The sequence below is a fragment of the Lithobates pipiens genome, unplaced genomic scaffold (assembly GCF_037356315.1).
Source record: "Lithobates pipiens isolate NorthernLeopardFrog02 unplaced genomic scaffold, aLitPip1_a1.2 Scaffold_19, whole genome shotgun sequence".
In the NCBI taxonomy this organism is placed as follows: Eukaryota; Metazoa; Chordata; class Amphibia; order Anura; family Ranidae; genus Lithobates; species Lithobates pipiens.
Genome location: NW_027507764.1, coordinates 152,751,226 through 152,761,516, shown reverse-complemented (window position 1 = coordinate 152,761,516; position 10,291 = coordinate 152,751,226). Strand labels below are relative to the sequence as shown.

At 42.7% G+C, this 10,291-nt stretch overlaps 1 pseudogene; it reads left to right on the top strand.

Annotated features, from left to right (window-relative positions):
- The first annotated feature begins 3,584 nt into the window (after positions 1-3,584).
- LOC143999707 (5S ribosomal RNA) lies at positions 3,585-3,703 on the top strand (annotated as a pseudogene).
- Positions 3,704-10,291: the final 6,588 nt, after the last annotated feature.

Below are 10,291 nucleotides of genomic sequence, written 5' to 3'. Positions count from 1 at the left end.
ATTTTCATTTTTTGTGAATGAGTAGGTGTATTATGTATGTGGGGGTCTCTAATTTTAAAGGAGTTTTCCAGATTCCAATAAGCCCTCAGTCCCTCACAACCATAGGGTCAGGGTTGTGGGATTAAGAAAAGCAAGAATGTTCATCGCTCATACTCTAAAATCCTCCCTTTATATAATCAACATTGAAACACATATAGCACCCTCTAGTGTGCAACTAGTGTAGGTAACTTTATTTTGTTGACTCATGGTAGCTGTGTGAGTCTGTAATTAGATTAGAACAGAATCCCCCTGAGGAAGATGTGTGACAAACCTTGTGTTGACACGCATTGGGGAGGGGGTAGGATGATGGAGGAGCCATCTGAGACGCTGATCTCTCAATACGGCTGCTAGAAGCACAGAATATTTTTGCCAATTGGATTGGGGATCTCATTTTTGTTCATGCTTACTGTTATTATTATTATTATTATTATACACAATTTATATAGCACCAACAGTTTATGCAGTGCTTTACAATGTATGGGGGGGGGGGGGGGGGCAACACAGTTACAGTACAGTTCAATACAAAACGGTACAGGAGGGCCCTGCTCGTAGAGCTTACATTCTATTGAAGCATCTGAGGAAATTGCGGAGTCCATTAACCTTAAGCCCAGTGATGGTTCTACTGCTTGTTTGACCAAACACAACCCCTGAGGTGAGAACAATCACACAGGGGCGGAGCCCATGTGTAAGGTCACTGAAAGCTGTAACTTTTGAAGCACCATAACAAGTCCCTGTGAAATTGCTTTGGAGCACTATATATATATATATATATATATATATATATATATATATATATATATATATATATATATATATATATATATGATATACACACACACACACACACACATTTGCATTGGCACTTTAAAGGGGTTGAAAACTCTCAAGGTTCTTGTAATGCTATCAAGTCTCTGGTGGGAGGCCGGGTTGCTGAGAGGGCACTCCTTGTGGCTGAGTGCAGAGTACCCCTGGGAGTGAGACAGGGAATACAAAGGTGCACGGGTTGCCGGGTATTGTTGCTGAGCTGCTGGGGAGTGCAGGTAAGCTTGTTGGGCAACCATGCATGGATGGGTTCCAGTGGAGCAAACAAGAACAGGGTCAAGCCAGGCCAGGGGTCATACACAGCAGATCCAATCCGATACGAGGTACAGCAGGATGAATCAGGAGCAGAGTTGTAAGCCAGGCCAAGGGTCAACACTGTACAGATAAGCGGAGGTACAGGAGGTGTAGACGTGTGTGTAGTCAGGTCCAAGCCAGGGGTCAGTGCAGGCGGAGGTCAGGGAGAGTCGGGCAAGCCAGGTAGTCACAGGAATCAGCAAAAGTTGGTGTCTCGGGTCCTGATTGGATGGATTAATAGCAGCGCAGCCATTGGCTCATGCTGCTGTCAATTAAATCCAATGATGTGGGCGCCGGGGGGCAGAGCTGGATCCTGCTTTCTGTGTGAATAGATGGAAAAACAGGACATGAGGGCGCAACAGCACTGGTGTCCACGAAGGAGAGCTCTTCTCCGAGAGAAGAGGAGAAGCCAGGAGAGCCGCTGAGGGACCCCAGAAGAGGAGGATTGGGGCCATTCTGTGCAAAACCAGCTGCACAGCGGAGATAAGTATGACATGTTTGTTTTTTGTTTTTTTTAACTGAACCTTTACAACCCCTTTAAGGATTGAAATTATGTTTGGACATTAATTATGTTGGATTGATGGAGAGATAATATTTACACAGCACGGCACAATATAATTTGTTTATTGAGTCTGTAATTAGGTCAGGTTACTGTAGGTCAGGCTGGATGGCTTTACAGGGCTGGTCTCTGGTACCTCCCCCTGGATCTAGAAGCTTGGAGAAGTTAGTGGGCAGAGGCCAGGAGGTCCTGATCTCCATATGTGAGAGAACCGGGCCAATCCCCGGGCAAGTGGTCTGGCAGGGTGGCTGGGCCAGCCCCTAAATATGGTGGAGCCCGGCCAGCAGGGAAGTTGGGTGGAAGATGGAGTGCTGAGGTTGCTGTTTTGTAACCTGGGTGGGGACCCTGGGCTGTGGGTTCTGCTTCCAGGCTGAGAGCTGAGGAAAGGAAGGAAAGGAAGCCTAAGCCCTTGTACACACGGTCAGTCATTCCGACAACAAAATCCGTCGAATTTTGTCCGACGAATTTTGTCCAAAACTGGTGTTGCATACACACGGTCGGACAAAGTTGTCGGAAAATCTGATCGTTCGTAACGTGATGACATTATTTTGTTACGACGGGACTACGTTCAGTCTAGTAGCCAATAGCTTTGGTCTAGGAATTTGATCTGAGCATGCGTGGCACTTTGTCCGATCGGAATTCTCTACAAACGATCGGACAAAGTCCGATCGGATCATGTTATCGGAAATTTTTTATATCCAGCTCTTAAACTTTGTTGGTCGGAAATTCCTACGGAAAAAGTCAGATGAAGCCCACACATGGTCGGATTATCCGACAACACGGTCCGATCAGACATTTTCCGTCGGAATGTCCGACCGTGTGTACAAGGGCTAAGAGGGGAATGTCCTTTACCTTTCGACATCTGGGCTGTAATGGGAACATCTGGTCAGTTGGAGGTCTACAAAGGAGTCTTGCCCAATGCAGCAGGGAGCAAAGGACAGCATAAGTACCTAAGCACACCCAGGGGCACACAAGGGGAGACACTGCCAGATGTAGCATACTTTCCAGGGACAACATTATGCTAAATTCCGATTCCTTGCCCTGGGGAGTTCTTCAAAGCAGCCAGATGGGCTGGTAGTATCTGCAAGTGTTAGAACTGGGTGAAGTTCTACAGAGGAGATAAGATACTTCTGCATACAGTTTGCAACTTTGTGTTATTGCACTAAAGGGGACAGAGAGCTCCTGGTCCATAAACGATCGCTGTCACTGATCCATAAAGACTGTTTATTCCAAAAGGAGTACAGTCCAGGATCTTCATTTTTGTTTCATAGAGTGATCTTTATTTTTGAACATAGAGAAGAAAATTGTCCTCACCTGATGTTTCTTCAAGTAAAGTTGGGAATCCCATAATCACTATACCCTATTCAAATTCTTTCCCCCAAAAAGACAAAAAAAAAGAAGCCCATGGACTGATTTCTTTTTTTTCCTCATGCAAGTTGGAAATTAATGTTGCCTTACTGTGCAGTAATAGGGGGAACCAGTAACCAGCAGCTCCTGCGGGGGTTGTGCCACACACACAACAACCCACTGACATGTTTCAGTCTGCTAGGGTCTTCCATACTAACTCTGTGAGGTTAATTTACTAAAACCTTGCGCATACATGAGGTCACAGAAATGAATCCAAACCGCTGCTGTCATTTAATAGATAGATAGATGGATAGAGAGCGTATTCAAAGCTCCAGTGTTGCCATATAGAGAGGTAGCACAAATGATACTCTCATGGTGCAGTATTGCAAATCATTTATTTAAAAAGAAGGTTGTATTGCATTTACATCAAAGAAGACAAGGAACAGCATGTATTGCTTAGGAATCACCGGTTAGTGCTCCACCCACGTTCCAGCTGACTGGAAATTACATATCTCAACCATTGGCCTACGACCACATCACCCTTAATGCGCCCGATCTCATCTGATCTTGGAGGCTAAGCAGGGATGGGCCTGGTTAGTACCTGGATGGGATACCACCTGGGAATACCAAGTGCTGTAGGCTAAAGGTAGTGTTTGAGATACGTCATTTCCAGTCAGCTGGAATGCAGGTGGAGCGCTAACCGGCAATTCCTATATAATACATGCTTATCCCTGTTTTCTTTGATGTAAGTGCAATACAACCTTCTTTTTAAATAAATGATTCAAAATACTGCACCATGAAGGTATCTTTTCCTCTCCCTCTCTATATGGCAACACTGAAGCTTTGACTACGATATCTGTATATATACTGAATGGATGACAGCAGTGGTTTGGATTCATTTCTGTGACTTCATGTATGACACCTTGAATCTTCCTATAAGTACAATTTGACTCCCTGTAATAGGGGTCAATTAAGTCTGATGAGTGCTTTGGGTGTCTGTATGTGGATGGAGAGGAACCTTTCCTACACTCACTGAGTTTATTTACATGCGGGATCTATACATGGACTTCACAATCTTTATGTATTTTTATAAATTTAAATTAAGATATTTTTGTTTATTCATTGTGGTGATTTATGATATGTAATTTATGATATAAAAGCGTAGTTCCTCTGTTTCTTTTTCACATTTTTTTTTACACTTTACAACATGCAGCACTTTATTGTGGTTTATTTGTTTTTTGGTTACTGATTTGCGTGGGTTTGGAACCTATTGGTTCCTATATTTTCTCTCACCCACAAAACATGTCTATCTCACATTTACCAAAAGGGAAGTAGTTGCACTCATGCAGAGACCATTGCGCCTAGTAGCAAAAGGCATAGGGGCACATGGCCCATAAAAATTATTGTCCAGAGGCAATGGAATATATTTTTCACTCTAACAACAATTGCTTATTCCCAGAAACAGGAAATGCATTGAAAACATGTATGATCATTATGTTCTAAGAGAGATCTCACCCAAAATTCAAAGCAATCACTCACTGCATGTTTTCACATTGGACATTTGTTGTCACTACTGCGGATGTGTAAAGGATGCAGCGGTCAATTTGCATGCACCCTGTGAGTATTCATATTGTTTTTTTTTGTACAAATTGGTGATTGCAGGGGGGCACAAAGAGTCAAACATAAGATTCAGACACAAATGGGTAATGGAAGTACGGATCAAAATTTACCAAATGCAGCATTGTCTATTTTCACACAGATACTTCTAAACATGTTATGATTATTTTGTATTCCTTTTTCAATCAGGTTTCGGTTGTGCACCTTTGGTTTCTACTTCTTATATTTTTTCTATGTGTATAACTAGCTCGTAGTTTGGTAATTTGCATGCCCAGGAGCTTATGCTTTATGCATGAGTCATTGGTTGGGTAATGGGGGGCTATATGAGGCCAAGAATTTGTGCATGCAAGCTCAAACACTTTAGTCTGAAGAAACAGGAAAACTTATATATAAATAAGCAGCAAATTGGGACTTTAACCACTTGACAACAGGGCACTTAAACCCCCCCCGTGACTAGACCAATTTTCAGCTTTTTGTACTCTCACACTTTGAATGACAATTACTCAGTAATGCAACACTGTACCCAAATTAATGTTTTGTCCTTTTTTTTCCATACACATAGAGATTTCTTTTGGTGGTATTTGATCACCTCTGTTTTTTTTTATTTTTTGCGCTATAAATGAAAAAAGACCAAAAATGAAAAAGAAAAACGCATTTTCTTTGTTTCTGTGATAAAATTTTGCAAATTATATTTTTTTCTTTATAAATTTTGGCCACAATTTATACTGCTACATATCTTTGGTAAAAATAACCATAATTAGTGGATATTATTTGGTCTTTGTGAAAGTTAGAGAGTCTACAAGCTATGGTGCAAATCATAAACAATTGATCACACCTGAAGTACTGGTGGCCTATCTCATTTCTTGCAACCCGAACAAGCCAGGAAAGTACAAATACCCACCAAATTACCCCTTTTTAGAAAGTAGACATTCCAAGGTATTTAGTAAGATGCAAGGTGAGGTTTTTGATGTTGTCATTTTTTCCCACAATTCTTTGCAAAATGAAGATTTTTTTTATTTTTTTATTTTTTTTCCACAAAATTGCCATTGTAATAGGTTATTTCTCTCACATGGCATGTGTATACCACAAATGACACCCCAAAATAAATTCTGGTACTCGTCCCACATGTGTGGTATGGCAATACCACACATGTGGGACTTTTTCACAGCCTAGCCACTTAGAGAGGCCCAACATATAGGGAGCACCATCAGGTGTTCTAGGAGCATAAATTATACATCTAACTTGTTGACTACCTATTACATTTTTGAAGGCCCTGGAGCACCAGGACAATAACACATGACACTGACGTGGCACTGATGACAGATGGCAATGATACGTGGCCCTGATGACACGTGATACTGATGTGGCACTGATCACAGATGGCCCTAATACGTGGCACTGATGACACATGACACTGAAGACAGATGGCACTAATATGTGCCACTGATGACACGTGGCACTGATGACAGAAGGCACTTATACATGGCACTGGTGACACGTGACACTAATGAGGGGCACTGATGACAGATGGCACTAATACGTGGCACTGATAACAGATGGCACTAATACATGTCATTGATGAGAAGTGACACTGATAACAGATGGCATGTGACACTGACAGGTGGCACTGACAGATAGCACTGATACGTGGCACTGATGACAGATGGCACTAATATGTGGCACTGATGGCAAGTGACACTGATGTGGCACTGATGACAGATGGCACTATGTGGCACTGATGTGGCACTGATGACAGATGGCACTATATGGCACTGATGTGGCACTGATGACAGATGGCACTTATACGTGGCACTGGGTACAGATGGCACTGACAACAGATGGCATTGACGACAGGTGGCACTGGGGACAGACACGGCCAGCACAGAATTTCCCCTAATCGCAAAAAGTGCTCTGGTCTTTGGCCAGCCAAATTGTCTGGGGCTTAAGTGGTTAAAATGTGCCTGGGACCATGGGCCCACTGGGCCCCAAGGTAGGGCTGGCCCTGACTGATGTGGTGGTCATCAGGAACACTGACTGGTGACAGCATTTTTTTAAATAATAATAATAATAATTTGTAATGTAGTTTTTTCAGGGTTTTTTTCAGGGGTTTTTTTCAGGTTTTTTTTCATTTTTATAATTTGTCCTACATACTTTCATCAATTAGAGTAGTTCAGTATCACCATAGTAACACTATACTACTCGGGAGGGTGATCAGGGATGTTTTCTTCTTTCTTTTTACACTTTGTTTGCTGTTACACTGAAGATTATTGTAACAGCAATGTTTTCAACTGTCATGAAAGGGATAACCATTCATGACAGCTGATTTACTAGTGATCTGTGATTGGCTACAGCCAATCACATTGTACAGGGTGCTGTGATTGGCCCAGGTGCCATGTGATAGCTGTGGGCCATTCACAGCATGGACAACACAGTTGATATGAATGTATTAACCTCCCTGGCGGTATGATTCAGTCTGGAATTAGGTGCTGAAAGCGGTACAATTATTTTGCACGGAAATCTGGCTTTTATTTTGTAGTCCTGTAATTCTTAGGAATAACGCTCTTAAATCTGTTCAAACCAGAGTCTAGCAGACATCCCGGGTATGATAAAGTTTATAATATAATAAAGAATAATAAAATGTATTCAATAATGTAATAAAATCCTAAAACACTGAAAAATTGACACTTTTTGGTTGCTATGGACAATCTCCAAATTCCAGGCAGTAAAAAACAGTATTTATAATATAAAAGTGCATGCAGGGCATTGCACAAACCACTAGGGACAAAGGGGGTGTGTATTTTTTAATACAGCACTGTAATCTGTAAGATTACAGTGCTGTGTGTGTTTAGTGTGTTTTAACTTTTTTGAATTTGCCGCCGTTCTCCGCTCCCGTGCACCGTAACGTCGGAGCTCGGCGGCATTCGGCACTGTGAATCGAGCGCAGGACGGCTCGATCGCACAGCGCGGCGGACATCGCTGGATCCAGGGGACAAGGTGAGTAACGGTCCCTGTGTCCTCCCCTGCATCGAGCGAAGCCATCCCGAGTCTGGCTCGGGGTTACCGCTCCTATCAGTATATTCCTACCCCGAGCCAGACTCGGGATTACTGCTAGGGGGGTTAATTCAACAGCTTTGTTGACATTGTGATCATGTGATGCTATGCGATCACATGATCACTGTGCCCAAGTATCGGGATCCGCAGTCAGCAATCCACTGAGTGTGGACACAGCAGTGTATGGTCACTGATAGGTGGCACTGATAAGTGACACTGATGAGGAGGCACTGATGAAGACTGATGGGCACTGATTGGCAGCACTGGTGGCACTTATTGTCAGTACTGGTGGGCATTGCTGGACAGAACTGGTGGGCACAGATTGTCAGCACTGGTGGGCACTGTTGGGGCTGCACTGATAATTAAGACACTGATAATCAGTGCCCTGATTATCAGTGTACATGTCCCTTTTAGAGAAGCCAGTTATTGTCTCTTTTCTCCTCTACTCATGCTGTCAGCATGAGGAAAGGAGTGCCGATAACCGGCTTCTGTTTAAATCCGTGATCAGCTGTGATTGGACAAAGCTGAACGTTTGGTAAAGAACAACTGATTGGCTCTTTATCTCAGTCTGTGATCATGCAGCATGTGTATTTTGCTGTGGGCATTTTTATGTTTGATAGTGACACAAAAAACATGCCCATGCCCTTCCTGTATGTGCATGAGCCCATGCCCTTCCTGTATGTGCATGAGCCCCTGCCCTTTCTGCACCTGCATGTGTTCATGTAATAAAAATATGCAGCTGCAGCAAGTATGTTTGTAGATTAGTATATACTGTATATATATATATATATATATATATATATATATATATATATATATATATATATATATATATATATATACACACACACACACATACATACCGCAGCACTGTGAAAATGACAGTTATCCAGAGAATTGCTTGCATGTAAATACGGAAAAAATCCAGCTTTGGGGCCACATGCCTGGACTTTGGTAAGATGGTCGCCATACACGGCTGGCAGATCAAAATGGAGAGCCTGCTCGAGCCGCCACTAGCCATCTGTTTTGCAACAACCAAAGGCAAGATGGCCACCACTTTTCTTTAACGTGCCATATGACTGCAGCCCAGCTGCAGTGAAGGAAGGTGAGGACTTTTCTGACCCTACTCCCAATCTTTCCTGCCTTGGACACAAGTCTCCTGAGGGGACATTGGATAACTTGCTGAATGTTCAACACTCCTTCTCCCAGCCCTCCTCTGCCTGATCTCTTCTCTCATGTAGTAGACTTGTAACAGTTCAGTAACCAGGCATTGTTAATGAAAATCTCTGATCTGTTTGAAAGGGGACTGGCTAGAACGGTGCAAAAATCACCTATAATATTAAAATATTTTTGCAGGGTTTAGGCGCCCACATTGATGCACTGGAAGACAAGTTACGATCTACTGTCTCACTCACCAATCAAAATATTCAGTTGATCTGAGATCTACAGGAGCAATTGGAGGTGGCCTTAGTGAAAATAGATGACCTGGAAAACCACTCACAGGAAAACAACTTTAGGATTCGGGGGCTCCCAGGTTTGGGGAAAGAGAAGGTACATGTTGTGCACTTGTTCCTGAAAGAACTTTTCCCAGATCTGCCCAGTTTGGAAATTAATAGGGCTCAAAGTGCCTTTCAGTTCATCCACCCTGATGGACTCCCTGGTGGCAGCCCCCTCAAAAAAAATAGATATCAAGACTAAGGATGAGCCGAACACCCCCCTGTTTGGTTCGCACCAGAACCTGCGAACAGACCTAAACTTTGCGTGAACTTTAGAACCCTATTAAAGTCTATGGGACTCGAACGTTCAAAATCTAAAGTGCTAATTTTAAAGGCTAATATGCAAGTTACTGTCCTAAAAAGTGTTTGGGGACCTGGGCCCTGCCCCAGGGGACATGGATCAATGCAAAAAAAAGTTGTAAAAACGTCAGTTTTTTCAGAAGCAGTGATTTTAATAATGATTAAAGTGAAACAATAAAAGTGTAATATTCCTTTAAATTTCATACCTGGGGGGTGTCTATAGTATGCCTGTGAAGGGGCACATGTTTCCCATGCTTAGAACTGTCCCTGCACAAAGTGTCATTTCGCAAGGAAAAAAAGTCTTTTAAAATCACTTCGAATTGTTGGCTCCCGTAATACAGAGAACACTCAATGAGTGTTCTCTGTATTACGGAGCCGACTATTCATTCATTGATAAAAAAAAAAACGTGGATTTCCCCTAAATTCAATTACCAGGCCCTTCCGGTCTGGTATGGATATTAAGGGGAACCCCGCGTCAAATAAAAATAAAAAATTGACGTGGGGACCCCCCCCATACCAGACCCTTTATCCGAGCACACAACCTGGCAGGCCGCAGGAAAAGAGGGGGGACGAGAGTGCTGGAATCTTTTTTTTTTTTTTTAACAAAGGAATTTTTCAAAAGTGTGTTTGTCTTATTTAACCATTTTTATACTTTCTTTGTGAAATGGTAGGGGTAAAAGTACCCCCTTACCATTTCAAACAGGGGGAGGCCAGGATCTGGGGGTCCCCTTGTTAAAGGGGGCTTCCAGATTCTGATAAGCCCCCC